This window comes from Colobus angolensis, unplaced genomic scaffold, assembly GCF_000951035.1.
Source record: "Colobus angolensis palliatus isolate OR3802 unplaced genomic scaffold, Cang.pa_1.0 Scaffold19, whole genome shotgun sequence".
Taxonomy (NCBI): Eukaryota; Metazoa; Chordata; class Mammalia; order Primates; family Cercopithecidae; genus Colobus; species Colobus angolensis.
The window spans coordinates 4,120,200-4,135,722 of NW_012115043.1; positions in this window are offsets into that span (position 1 = coordinate 4,120,200).

Consider the following 15,523-nt stretch of genomic DNA (forward strand, 5'->3'; position numbering starts at 1 on the left):
AGAGATCTCCTGCTCCACAGGCGTGTCTCTGTCTTTCCTCAAGAGGGCCCGTGGGAAGAGAGGCTGGCCTTGGAAGAGACAGCCCACCCCTTGGAGCTCCCTCACATCCTTTCCCAGGCACAGGTGGGTTCTGTCTTCTCTCCAGTGGGGTCCACAGAGCATGTGACCAGGGGCAGAAGTTTTCCCCGGGCTTGAGATGGGGTGCGGGTTTGAGTTTTGCTGCCCTGGGCCTAGAACTCCATTTCCCCATTTGTTTTTTGACCAGGTTGAGACATAGTTCCAGTGTGAACTGATTTCCCCATCTCTGGGCTATGCTATCGCAAATAACTCACACATGAGTAATGTGCCCATGTTTGTGTAGAGTTTATTTAGATAAGAAAAACAACTCAAGGCCTCATGGGAGGGGCGGCTCAGCACCACCGAGCCAGTCGTTTCCTGGGCCTGCCCAGGAGAGCCAGGCCTTCAGGCTGCTGCAGGGTGGCTGAAAAGCCCACATGCTCAGACATCTCTGGGGCCTGCCCATGGGAAGAAAAGTGAGGGATGGAACAGAGGACAGGGAACAGAGGACAGGGAAGCTGGAAGCTGGGTACTGAGTGTAGCTCTGTCGCCGCAGTTGTGTGCCCTCGGGTAAGACACTTCAACCCTCTGAGCACTAGTTTTCCCTCTTTGCAAAGGGGCGGGTTGGGGGAAAATAATAACAACATCCAGCCACCAAAGGATTGTGGAGATTGAAAGAAACTTTGTAAGTTGCAGAGGCCAACACACAAGTTAGTTATTAATTAACGGCTGGATTAAGGCCGTGTTTTCAGGCCACACTCAACAGTGGAGTGGGCACAATGCCGGGATTCAAAGGCCTGGGTCCAAGTTCCGATCCGCCAGCACCCAGTCACATGACCTCAAGCCTCCTCATCTCCCCGAGACCTAGGATCACCTCTGTGAAGTGAGGATGGTGATCCTTCTACCACATAATCCTTGAGGCTCTGTGTTGGCAGTTTTGGAGCAAAGGATAGCTATGAAGCTGGTTTGTGAACTGTACAATGTACAAATATGAGATGATGGTGCCAAGTTATTCAAAGGGTCACTCATCAATGAATCAACCTGTCAACAAGCCGATTAGCTGGACAGTTGAGGATACACCAATAAGCAGTCTAGCTGGGGATGAGAAGAGGGAGAGCTGCACGTGAAGGGTTAATTCACAATGTAGAGTGATAGTGGTGAGCAGACTGGTTTGGGCTGAAGGCTGAAGGGCTCAACCTTTTAAAATTTTGAGACAAGGTCTTACATTGTTCCCCAGTCACCCAGGCTAGAGTGCAGTGGCACAGTCATGGTTCATTGTAGTCTCCGCCTCCAAGGCTCAAGCAATCCTCCCATCTCAGCCTCCCAAGTAGCTGGGACTACAGGTGTGCACCATCATGCCCAGCTAATTTTTTGTATTTTTTGTAGAGGTGGGGTTTCGCCATGTTGGCCAAGCTGGTCTTGAACTCCTGAGCTCAAGCAATCTGCCTGCCTTGGCCTCCCAAAGTGCTGGGATTACAGGTGTGAGCCACCAAACCTAGACTCTTCTCTTTTTTTTTTTTTTTTTTTTAACCTATAACACTTTGGGAACAATGCCTTAACACAGTCACTTGTTTAAAAAAGTTATTATTATTATTATTATTTTCAGGCAGAGTCTCGCTCTGTCACCCAGGCTGGAGTGCAGTGGCGCGATCTTGGCTCATTGCAAGCTCCACCTCCCAGGTTCACACCATTCTCCTGCCTCAGCCTCCCAAGAAGCTGGGACTACAGGCGCCTGCCACCACATCCAGCTAATTTTTTCGTATGTTTAGTAGAGACGGGGTTTCACTGTATTAGCCAGGATGGTCTTGATCTCCTGACCTCATGATCCACCTGCCTCAGCCTCCCAAAGTGCTGGGATTACAGGCGTGAGCCACCGCACCTGGCAAAAAAAAAATTATTTTTTAAAAGCAGAACTGATTTTTCAAACAAAGAGTTAAGCAGAACCCCAGGTTATAAAGCATGAAAGCAAATCTGCTCTGGCTGAAACAGGGGTCTGGGCCCAGAGCCAGGATTATGTAGCACCCCCACTCCACCCACTCACTGGTCTACCTCACCGTTCCTACTCCTCAACAGCCCCAGAGCCACCCCCTCCAAGTGCGGAGTTTCTACAGCTTCCAAACCACAGCCTCCTAGTCTGTGAAGCATGTACCCCAGAGACACTCTCACACCAGGAAGCACGTGCTTGCATGTTCATAGAAGCATTACTTATGGCGATGATCACTGGAAACAGCCTAAATGTCCATCAGCAGGAGAAAGGGTAAATACATGGTGATCTATGTACACAGTGTAATTAACTTTGCTACAGTGCAAATGAATGAATCTGAGCTACATGTATCAACAAAGATTAAGCTGGCAAATACACTGCTGAGTGCAAAGAATAAGTTGCAGAATATGTGCTACATTGTATCAAATCTAAAACTAAAAAAATTGTATATACTTAGACATATACACATAGTTAGAGTATGAAGATGTGCATGGGAAATAAAGCTTCTAGAAGAACATGTAGGAGAATATCTTTATGACTTTGGGATACAAAAAGATTTCTTAAACAGGGCACAAATAGCATTAACCATAAAAAACTGATAAATTGGATTTCATTAAAATTAAGAACTGTGGCCAGGTGTGGTGGCTCACGCCTGTAATCCCAGCACTTTGGGAGGCTGAGGCAGGGGGATCACCTAAGGTCAGGAGTTCAAGACAAGCCTGACCAATATGGTGAAACTCCGTCTCTAGTCTCTACTAAAAATACAAAAATTAGCTGGCAAGATGGGGTGTGCCTGTAGTTCCAGCTACTCAGGAGGCTGAGATAGGAGAATCACTTGAACCCAGGAGGTGGAGGTTGCAATGAGCCGAGATTGCGCCACTGCACTCCAGCCTGGGAGGCAGAGTGAAACTCCATCTCAAAAAAAAAAAAAAAAAAAATTCAGAACTGTTCATAAAAAGAGATACTGAAGAAATACTGAAAAGAAATATAAAAAGTAGGAAAAGAGATTTGCAATATATATTGAAGGAACTCCTCCAAATTACATAATTAACTCCTGTAGATCAATATGAAAAGGGAAGGAGGTCAGTTTTTTAAAAATGAAACTTGAACAGTTCTTTATAAAAGAGAAGATTCAGGTCAGGGCGTGGTGGCTCACCCCTGTAATCGCAGCACTTTGGGAGGCCAAGGTGGATGGATTATGATGTCAAGAGATCGAGACCATCTTGGCTAACACGGTGAAACCCTGTCTGTACTAAAAAAAAATACAAAAAATTAGCCAGGTGTGGTGGTGGGTGCCTGTAAACCCAGCTACACGGGAGGCTGAGACAGGAGAATGGCGTGAACCTGGGAGGCGGAGCTTGCAGTGAGCCGAAATGGCACCACTGCACTCCTGCCTGGGCGACAGAGTGAGACTGTGTCTCAAAAAAAAAAAAAAAAAAAGAATATTCAAATATTGCTAAGCATATAAAAGAGAGTTCATCCTTATTAATTACCTGGAAAATGCAAATTAAAACATAATGCCATACACCACATACCCATTAGGATGGCTAAAATTTAAAAGATTAACAACACCAGTACTATCAAGGATGTGGATTAATCAGAGCTCTCATTCATTGCTGGTGGGAAAGTAAATTGGTGCAACCACTTTGGACAACTGTTTGACAGCATCCACTATTGAACATACGTAAGCATCCTCCCAAATTCTACTCCTTGTTACATACCCAGGAGAAATAAGCCATTAAGTCCATCAAAAGACATGTATAAGAATGCTTATATATTCATCATAACCTCAAACTGGAAATAACCCAAATGTCCATCATTAGTAGGATGGATAAATTATGGCATAGTCACATAGGAATTCCACGCAGCAGTAAGAACAAATGAACTACTGACGTGCAAAACAATAGGGTGGCTCTTAGAGGTGAAATAAGTCAGACACAAAAGAGAATAATGTATATGATTTCACACTTAGCAAGGCCAAAAGCTGGCAAAACTCATCCGTGTGGAGAGGTCAGACCAGTGGTACATTGAAGTGGTACTTCCTGAGGAAGCTTTCTGGAGTTCTGGACATGTTTCCAAGCTTGATCCAAGTGGTGGTTGCACAGGCATATTCATTTGTAAAATCCATTAAGTTGTACATTTAAGATTTGTGCACCTAATGCAGGTGATACTTTGATTAAAAACTTATAAAACAAAAAGACATGTATGGGAATGAAAATTACAAAGTTCAGGGTAAACACTACATTCAATAGTGTTCCTTATATGGGGAGGGAGAAATCACCTTGGAGTTGTGAGGTGTGATATAAAACTAACCTAGATGTTCCTGTTTACCAAAGTGAGACTGTGCCTGGTGCCAAGGCCTGCACCTGTAATCTCAACACTTTGGGAGGCTGAGTCAGGTAGATCACTTAAGTTCAAGACCAGCCTGGGCAACATAGTGAGACTTTGTCTCTGTAAAAAGTACAAACAATTGACCAGGCGTGGTAGCTCATGCCTGTAATCCCAGCACTTTCGGAGACCAAGGCAGGTGGATCATGAGGTCAGGAGATCAGGACTATCCTGGCAAACGTGGTGAAACCCCATCTTTACTAAAAATACAAAAATCAGCTGGGCATGGTGGCACATGCCTGTAGTCCTAGCTACTTGGGAGGCTGAGGCAGGAGAACCACATGAATCCGGGAGGTGGAGGTTGTAGTGAGCCGAGATTGTGCCATGGCACTCCAGCCTGGCGACAGAACGAGACTCTGTCTCAAAAATAAATAAATAAATATAAAAAAAATTAGCTGGGCATGGTAGCAAGCACCTGTAGTGGGAGGCTGACATCAGAGGATCACTTGAGCATAGAAGGTGGAGGCTACAGTGAGCTGTGACTGCACCGCTGCACTCCAGCCTGGGCAACAGAGTGAGACCCTGTCTCAAAAACAAAACAAAACAAAAAAAAACCACAACACAAAAACAAAGTTAAGACTGTCTTGGAAACTGAAGGGGTCCAGAAAACCTGTAAGACCTGCCTGAGATTTTATTTAGGGATAGGAAGAAAGAAACAAAGCTGAAAAGGACAGAAAAAGAAAATAATATTGACTTCAGTTTGCAGGTTAAATCCCATTGACCATACAAGGGTTACATCCATGTGAAGTGCTTGGCCCACAGTGGTGCACCCATCGTTTTCCTTTCACCATAGGAGAAGCTGCATCCCAGGCAATCCAAGCCCAACGAACGCCTCCCACTCCCAGGAAGGCCTTGCTTGAGGCCAGAGGCTGGCAGGAAAAAAAACTCATCTGCAAAATGTTGCCTCAGCCTCTGGAATTTACACTTGCCCCACTGCCGTCTGCTCAACATTCCTGCCTGAAATTCCAGCCGAACCATAGGAAACAACTGCTCTGTGAAGGTCCAGGGACTGGCAGGGGCTGACAGGCCTCTCCCAACTTCCAAACTGCTGTCACGGGCTATGACCTCACTTCCTTAGCCCGCTCCAGGGTGAGCCTCCTCTCCAGTCCTGAATGCTCGGTGGGCAGGAAGGCAGCAGCATGGGCCTGGACCTGACCATGGCAGGCCACTGAGCAGGGCTTGGCCAGGTCACTGCCATGGATAATGCTCCACTTTGGAGAGTCAAACCCCAATACCCTCGCTCAAAGTTAAATGCACAGAGCAAATTCCCTGTTCTGGGAGGCCTGGGGGAAGTGGATGCTCCTTTGGCTCAGCTTTCTTGATGAGTTGAAGGAAGGAAAGGAGTTGTGTTTATTGACTGCTTACTCTATACCAGGCCCTTTGCTAGGTTTACACTCTTCAGAATGACTATGTGAGACCAGATGCGATGACTCACATCTGTAATCCCAGCACTTTGGGAGGCCGAGGTGGGTGGATCGGCTGAGGTTGAGAGTTCGAGACCAACCTGACCAACATGGAGAAACCCCATCTCTACTAAAATTACAAAAATTAGCGGGGGGTGGTGGTGCATGCCTGTAATCCCAGCTACTCAGGAGGGTGAAGCAGGAGAATCGCTTAAGCCTGGGAGGTGGAGGTTACGGTGAGCAGAGATCGCGCCATTGTACTCCAGCCTGGGCAACAAGAGCGAAACTCTGTCTCAAAAAAAAAAAAAAAAAAGAATGACTATGTGAGATGGATATTATTTTTCCCATTTTGCACATGAGAAGGATGATGTCTGAGAAGTTAGAAAACTGGCAGATATTGGGGCTGCCCTTCCCACACATTGTCTCCACAGCATTCTAGTACTCTGGATATGGTAACAATTTCACAGTAACATGCTTCATAGCAGTTGACCATTCAACTGTTTCATTTTTTTTTCTGGCATATATTGAATGAAGTATTGTAGTGTTAAGAGACAGTGGCTGGGCCGGGCGTAGCGCCTCACACCTGTAATCTCAGCACTTTGGGAGCCTGAGGTGGATGGATCACTTGAGCCCAGGGGTTTGAAACTAGTCTGGGCAATGTGGTGAAACCCCATCTCTACAAAAAAATACAAAAATTAGCTGAGCATGGTGGCATGCACCTGTAGTCTCTGCTACTTGAGAGGCTGAAGTGGGAGGATCAGTTGAGCCTGGGAGGTAGAGGCTGCAATGAGCTGAGGTCACACCACTGCACTCCAGCCTGAGTGACACAGCGAGACCCTGACTTAAAGGAAAGAGAGAGAGAGAGAGACAAGGGCTGGGGCCAGCCTGCCTGAATTCTAACACTCATGAGCTGTATTCCTATAGTAGAGTTTTTCAACTCTCTGAACCTGAGCTTCCTTATCTGTAAGGAACGATAATAATAACACCTTCTCGATCACGCTGAGAAGATAGCATGTGATTGTGCATGGCAGGAAGCATTTGATTCAGACCTTGACATACCATGATTATTACTTGTGGTTACTGTTATCATAACCTAGTGAGGGGATGGGACAGAGCCTGTGGTCGTCCCACATTGATAGATGATTAGGACTCTGAAGTTCAAAGGTTAGTTGATATTTGAAGTCACACATTATCACTGAGATGGTTCTAATAATCCACGGCCTGTCTCTCTGCAGGGGGGCAGCTCCCTCAAGGGGTCCTTGCCCACTTCTAGAGGTCTCCCATGGATTTCTGAGCATTTGCCAGCACACTCTCCCCTCACGGCAGGCAAAGCCGGAGGCACTGAGCCGTGTGCAAAGATGAGGAAGGATGTGTAGGTGGCTGGTGCTGCAGGCTACCCGAGAACACTGGTTCTATATACTTTGTACTCTGGGGAGCAGTTTGCAGTGGTGGGAAGAGGTAGCTGCTTGGAATAGACAAAAAGTACAGAAGCCTCTGTAGGCAAAAAGCTGTCCCCCACATGGTCTTCCATTCCTCTGTTCCAAGCCATATAAGACTTTCTCTGCCCTCAGAATAAAATCCTTAACATAATTTCATGTCATGTTGAATTTTTTCCTAGTTCCTTCCCAGTTTGATCCCTTGAAGCATGACATTGAGCTTCTCTATCCTTCTTCCCCCATCAACCCCTACACACACACACACACACACAGGCACTCATACCTTCACATTTTCACACTGCAAGCTCAGTTCTCCCCCAGGCTAGGCTGAGGACCCCCCTCCACCTTCTCAGGTAGAAATCAGCCCACATCTGGCCATCTGGACAATTGCCAGCCTGGACTCCAAGAGCAAGAGCAAATCTGCAAGCCAGCAGAGGAACCTAGCTCATTCTGAGTAAAAATAACCTGTCAAATCAATTACAGCGGCAGAACCAATTAGGGTGACCGCAGGGGAATAAATATGCAGTGTTTAACTTAATCATCTTTCTGTTCGAACAGCACTCCGGCAGGGCTGCATGACTAAGGCAAATGACTATTACATAACTGATATTTTTATTCTTTGCCTCTTCTCTTCAGAAAGAGAAGCCGGTAAATTTCATTTTCCTTTAAAGTGGAAAAAAAGACAAAGGAAAAGAAAGAAGACTGTTTCTGAACTTGCACAGATGATTAAAAAAAGACAGCCTGGGGCCCTCTATTCATAACAAATTAATGTAGAACTACTCACTAGCTATGTGACCTTAGGTGAGTCATTTTCTTCTGTGATTCCCGCATCTGTGAAGGGAGACACTTAGAGCTGATGATCCCCAAGAGCCATTCTTGCAAATCCTGACTTTCTATTACCTAGGACAACTTTGACTCTAAAATCCTTTACGGCCATGGTGGGATTTTATTGACCTTTGAGTTACCCCATTGCTCCTTGTACACTGTGTCTATACTAAGGTGCTCAATAAATACTTGCCAAACTGTTCTTTATTTCAACATTTCCTGTCTCTAGGATACTTGCTAGGGACTGGGAGATAGGTACCCAAGCAGTATAAAGAAGTTGTCTCCCATTTGAGGGAGGCCAGGCATGCCTCTGAGAAATGACAGTCTAGTGTGTATAGGCTGGATGCATGCTGGAGGCAATAGATACTCAGAGAAGAAAGATCTTTCTTTCTTCCCTTTTTTCCTTCTTCCCTTCCCTTCCCTTCCCTTCTTTCCCTCCCTTCCTTCCCTTCCCTTCCCTTTTCCTTCCTTCTTTGCTTCCTTCCTTCCTTTTTCTTCTTCTTTTCTTTTCTTTCTTTCTTTCTTTCTTTCTTTCTTTCTTTCTTTCTTTCTTTCTTTCTCTCTCTCTCTCTCTCTCTTTCTTTCTTTCTTTCTTTGGTTTTGTTTTGTTTTTGTTTTTTTCTGAGACAGGATCTCCCTCTGTTGCCCATGCTGGAGTGCAGTGGCATGATCTTGGCTTACCACAGCCTTGGTCTCAAGTGATCCTCCCTGCTCGGCCTCTTGAGTAGCTGGGACTACTGGTTGGAATTAAAGATAGTCAGATGTTGAGCTTAAACACTTTCTTAATCGGTGGCTGCTTTTAGATAGATTTTTACATTTTTTGTCGAGATGGCGGGGGGAGTCTCACTATGTTTCTCGGGCTGGTTTTGAACTCCTGGACTCAAGTGATCCTCCCGTCTCAGCCTCCCAAACTTCTGGGATTACAGGAGTGAGCCACTGTGCTTGGCCATGAGGGATATTTCTAACCCGAGAATGGTCATGAGGCACTTCCCGGAGAAGGTGAAATAGCACTGGTCCTTGAAAGACATTTAGAATTCTGACCAGTCAATAAGATGAAAGATACTCTAGGGGAATCTATAGGAATGGCCTATGTAGAAGTGAGGAGAGAGAAAACCTAACAGTGATGGGTGGTTTGCATTGGGAAGCAAAAAAAGAAAAAAAGAAAAGAAAAGATGTCTTGGAACCAGACTGAGAAATGCTTTGGAGCCAGGCTGGGGAGGGTGGGGGCATATCCTGGAAGCAATGGGAAAGGAAGGCGGGATGGAGTCTCTATAGTTTCATCATCTTCTCTGGCCACTGGGTAAATTTACCATTCTAAATAGTTAGAGATGAACTTTATTTCTGTTCTGTTCTCCCTGGGAACAGCCTAGAGGTTTAGAATCATGGGGAAGGAAGTAGGGGACTGTCATTGATTGCACAGAATACAGTTATTTTGCCCTGCCTATCCTACCAAAGCCCTAAGTTTGTTTACTTTGCCCAAGTACAAATTCACAGCTTTTCAGGGCTGTAAAGGTCAATTATTAGAACGGATGCTGTCAGTGCCTTGCCCCATCTCCTCAGCACTCACTTCCATGCTGAATTCAGGCCGCTCACATCCAATACCCATGAGCACTGTGGCCAGCGTGGGGCAAAGCCCAAAGTGCCCAAGAGTTGATGTCCCTGGCAACAGCCCTCTTATGAATGAGGGATAAGCATTTGGTGGATAAATCCCCAGTTTCCTCACCCCTTGGGCAGATGAACTCTGAGGTGTGTTCCAACTCTGTCTCCCAGAGTGTTCCCAACACCAGTTGCCCGTGGTGATGGCCTGCTCAGCAGCACGCCTCACACTGGCTTCCTTCCGTTCGCTGTCTCACTTCCACACCATTCACCTGAGTTGCTAGGGATCACCTTCTAAATGACCTATTACTCACACTTGAATCCTCGACGCAAGCTTCTGGGGAAACTGAAACCAAAATAATTCATAAATGTCCCTCATTATACGGCTGGGGAAACTGAGGCCCAGAGAGGAGAAGATGATTTGCTTAAGGTCACCAAACAGCTGGCTTAGTCAGGCGAGAGCCTGGGCCTCCAGGCCCCCAGCCCAGGGCCCTCCCACTAGACCAGATGAGTCTTAGATTAGTACTCCCTCCCCTCTGCTCCCCCGCTGAGGCTCCACAAAGTCACAAGTCAGCAGCAGAAACTATTCTTCCTCCACTTCTATTTGAACAGAAAGCAAGAGGCCTCAGCAAGGGGGAAAGGGCGAGGCCTGAGGCTCCCAGATGTGGCCCTCATTCTCCTGGAAAGTGGGCTTTTGTCTCTGCGGTAACCAGGGCAGCCACCCCATTTATCTGGTCTTAGCAAAGCAGCTGCATCCATTGGTTTCAACTGCTGGGGTTGAAATGGGATGTTTGCAAAATGGAGTTATTAGCCCTTAAAAAGGAGGAGGGGGGTGTTTTTTCTCAAGAAAAGGAACATGAAGCTTGGGGTCTTCCCATATTAATATTAAAGAAGTGCAATATACACAGAAATGACTTTAGGGGACCAGAGCAATTCTAAGTAAAGATGGAAACCAGAAAGTGGAGTTTAGATAGATAGAGTGATATCCTTTTTAAGGCAAGCAAATACATCTTATAACAAGGTAGCTGTTTGCTGTCACTGAAAGGAATCTAAGGGGAATATTGCTGAGAAACAAAGACATTTTCTGTCTCTTTAAATAACTCAAGGCAGCCTGACATCTTAGTTAACAGAGGGAACAAAGATGCTGTACGCTCAGGGAAAGGAAACTATTTTTCTCTTGAAAAGAAAGCAGATGTTATCATCTAGCTCTAGAAAAGTTTGAGGTACCCAAGCACAATATGACACTTTGCCAGGTTTAATAAACATTGATTTGATGTGCCAACAACCCCTAACTAAACTGGTCAGTTAAATGAACTAACCTTTAGGCTACTAATGGATTGTTATCATAGTTCACCTCTCTGTGTATGCAACACTAGACTGAAGATCCCTTGACCAAATCATTCTATCCTTGCCTTGCCATGAAGTATTTGTGAAGGGCTAATTGCAAATTCATTTGTTCTGTCATTCAGAAGTTCTATATTTTTACTGTGTGGTTGGACAAATACAATACATGCAGATGATGGACTAAATTGGTCACACTTGTAATTGTGTAAGGTCAAAAACAGGACCCAGAGCATCCATGTTGAAGGCAGGGCAGGGAAGCGAAGCTGAGAAAAGCTTGGGAAGTCAGGCTGGGGAGGGTGGGGCACATCCTGGAAGCAATGGGAGAGGAAGGTCAGAAAGTCTGTAGCCCATCCTGAGGAAGGAAAGGGAAGATTTCATCGAGATTATCTTTTTTCTCTGGCCCTCACATGTTTTGGGAAGAATCTGAATGAATAGGTGAGGAAGACTTAGTAGCTTGGCTGGGGCAGATGGCATATGTTGTAGAATTGTTAGGAGATTAAGTTGGAAAGATAATGTGGGTTTCAGTTTGGAGGACTTGAGATGCATGCAAAGAAACCTAGGCTTTATCCTAAAGGTATCAGGGAGCCATTGGATGTTCAGGATCATATTGGGGGATGAAAATGGAGCTCAAGATGGTTGCCCACTTACCCTCAAAAGGCAGTCTTTAGCATCCCTGATATGGTATTGATATGATGGATCGCTTATGAAGTCCATTCACACACTGGCTAATTTTCTGTCTTTGGGGTTGGGGGAGGAAGGAAGGAGGTAAGTTATTGGATTTCAAATTACAAAGTGGAAGAGGAATTTCTCAATTGGATCAATCAGTAGGGACACACTCTCCCTGCTGGGAGCCAAAAGCCAGCTGTTGCCCAGGTCTGGTGCAAACTATGGAATTATAGCAGCACCCATTTGAGCAGCTGGTTAGAAAGCTTCTGGGTTTTCCCTTAGACACTTAACCTTTTTATAGCTCAGCCACAAAACTTTTGCTTCAGGCCAGACCTCAGCCTGTTGCTTGCTTAATTAATGTGTTTCTCTTTCCAGCATCCCTCCAAAATCTATCAGAGAGAGTAATACTTCAGCTAGGTCTCTTGCATTTCTGCAAGAGGTCTTTGCATTTCTGAATTATTTGGGTTTTTCCCCTTCCACTCCTCTGAGACCAGACTTTGGAAATGTATGTTTCAATCAATACTCTATTAAGCAGAAAGCTCAGGGAGTAGAGGATGCAAGGTAATAACATTTTCTGGCTAATGGAGTGTTCTTTTAATAAAACTCAATTTGTTTCAGTCCTCTTTGTAGCTTCTGGTTATTAAAAAAATGTCCGAGTCCACTTTTTCTGCCCTCTGATTGTGATTAAGTGAATCCTTGCTGAAGAGGGTTCTTGTAGGCCACAGAGGAGCAGTGTGGTCATCAATAACCACAGGCCAGGGTTGGAAAATAGGATGGAAAAGGAGAAGTGTAGGGGTTAGCCACCACTGACTGTGTGGCTGCAGGGCACCATGGGAACCCTGGGCTGGCTGCCACCATACCCCTCACTCACCCTTCACCAGCCCCCTCCCCTCACCTTACCCAGCACAGGAAGCAGGACCAGAGTCAAGGCACAATCTTTTTTCTTCCCTAATCTTCACCCGACTTTAATGAAGAAAAGGCAGACTTTGGAGAAAATGCTGTTAAGGGGACTTGTTTTGGGTTTGGTTTTGTTTTTGAGACAGTGTCTTGCTCTGTTGCCCAGGCGGGAGTGCTATGGTGTGATCTTAGCTCACTGCAACCTGAACCTCCTGGGCTCAAGTGACCCTCCCACCTCAGCCCTGCCAAGTAGCTGGGACCACAGGCATGCACCACCATGCCCAGCTTAAATTTGTTTATTTTTCTTTTAGAGATGGGGGCTTCCTGTGTTGCCCAGACTGGTCTTGACTCCTAGGCTCAAGTGATCCTCTCGACTCGGTCTCTCAAAGTGTTAGGATTACAGGCATGAGCCACTATGCCCAGTCGAGGGGATTTTTTTTTTTTGGAAACAGTCTTGCTCTGTTGCCCAGGCTGGAATGCAGTAGCACAGTCTCGGCTCACTGCAACCTCCACCTCCCCGGTTCAAGCAATTCTCCTGCCTCAGCCACCTGAGTAGCTGGGATTACAGGCATGCCGGCTAATTTTTATATTTTTAGTAGAGACAGGGTTTCACCATATTGGTCAGGCTGCTCTCAAGTTCCTGGCCTCAAGCAATCCACTGGTCTTGGCCTCCCAAAGTGCTGGGATTACAGGCATGAGCCACTATGCCCAGCCTAAGCAACTTCTCAGGGAAATCCCGGGAGTCTGGATGTCCTGGGTCAGTGCATTAGCAAGAATATCAGCCTGTCAGCCACGAGAGTTCATTTCTTGTCCCGACTCTGCCATGCATTACCTGTGTGGCCTTGGACAAGTAGCGTCTCCTCTCTGGGCCACATTAATGTGTCTATAAAGGGAGGGGGCTGGGCTGTGGTCTGCAAGTTCCCTTCCACGGAGCTGTAAAATTGGGATAATAACAACGCCTTCTTTGCTCACCTCAAAGAGGTGTGGGAAGATAAAAATAAAAAAATGATTGGAAATACTTGGTAAGTTGTAAAGCCCTATGTAATCGGGAAGAGTAAGTCTCTATGGGAGACTTCCTTCAGCAGTCAGGAACTTCTTAATGCAAACCAGGTGCTGGTGCAATCAGACTTGAGACCTCCCAGCCTGGGGCGACTGTGGCTCGGGGAGGGGGAGGAGAAGGGAAGTCAGGTGGGCAGCCTGGCCTCCCAGAGTCTCCCTTCAGGCATGGCTCCTCATTCTTCCTTGGTGTACATAACAGCAGGATGACACCCCCACCCACACCCCTACTCCCTGCCCAGGATGACACCTCCACCCTCGCCCTGTTCCCAGGATGACACCCCACCCCACCCCAAGCCCAGGATGATACCTCCACCCCACCCGTGCCCAAGATGACACCCCCATCCCCACCCTGTACCCAGGATAACAGTCCTACCCCTACCCCATGCCCAGGATGACATCCCCACCCACACCCCATGCCTAGGATGACACTCTACCACCATTCTGTGCCCGGGATGATACCCTCACCACCCCACACCCAGGAGGACCCCCCACCCCCACCCTGTGCCCAGGATGACAGCCCCAACCCCCCATGCCCTACTCATCCTCTGCTATGCTGTGAGCACCTCCCCTCTTCCTGTGATTTCTCTCCCTAGGTCCTTCATCATCCCCCTCCCAGGTGAGAAACTGAGCCACCTCCAGAGGGAGGTCAGGTGATGCGCAAAAAGTCCCCCCAGCGAGTGGGAGCCTAACTAGACCCTGGTCTGTAGTATTTTGGGAAAACCATGAGCTCTGACAACAGAAGGTTCTAATCCCTGCTGGCCAATGCCTTACTCCCCAGTGGTGTGACCTTGGGCAGGCGATTTAAATTCTCTGAACCCTAGTTTCATACTTGTCAGGGAGGACTTCTGTATGCTTCTCAGGAGGTTCCAGCTGAGGTGAGCCCCCTTTTGCCCACAGTAATGACCTCAATATTACACCTTTATTTTGCACGATGCTGGCACTGGAAAGGTGCTTACAAAAGTGCCAGGTATGGCTGCAGCTGTAAAGTGTAGTTTTCTAGATGACTTCCATCTGAAGCTCTAAAAACCTGTCCCCTCCTCACCGTACCTGCCACTGAGCAGACCTGGTTTTTCGAACTGGGGCCTCACTTGAAGTTCACCCTGACTCCCACACAGCTTGCTCTCCACTCCCCCAGGCTTTGACCTTGAGGCTCCTCTGTTCTCAGGAGGGAGTTGGGACAGAGCCACAACTCTGGGACATCATCCCTTTTCAAAGGTGCAGGGGAGTTTTCGGGAATCAGAAAACTTTGGCCAAGTGGGTTGTGGTTTGGTCCCTTGAGCTCGGGGTTTAGCTGAACCTTAAGATGAATTTGGCATGTGTGTGAAATCTCTGCTCTGTGTCCCCAGCTGCAGGACAATGGGGGCCATTTAGAACTTTGCACATGGGATGAAAACATCTGGTTCAAATAACACACACACGCGCGCGCGCACACACACACACACACACACACACCCCAACAGGAATACATTACAATAGGGACAATCATTCTTAAACCGAGTGTACTCTCCCACTTTTCAATTCGGAGGTCGTGAGAAAAAATAGGACCCAATCCCTGTCCTGGAGAAACGGTAGAGACCATCTTATCTACACTGCTGGCTTTAAAGTTAGAGAATCTGAGACCGGGAGTCACTGGTCTAAGGTCTTATAGCAAGCAAGAGACAGCAGTGAGACAGGAAGCCAGGTGGCACAACTTCCAGACGGCAGCCTTTCCCTAGCTCCACATGGCACGGAGGAGGAGGTAGAGGGCAAAGAAAGCAGGCCCTTTAGATTCTCCTTTTAGATTTAGGACAGAGAATCCCCTTTCGTCAAGAGATCAAAGGGCTCAGGGTACCCCGCCTGCCGACGGCTTTTTCTTTTTTTTTTTTTTT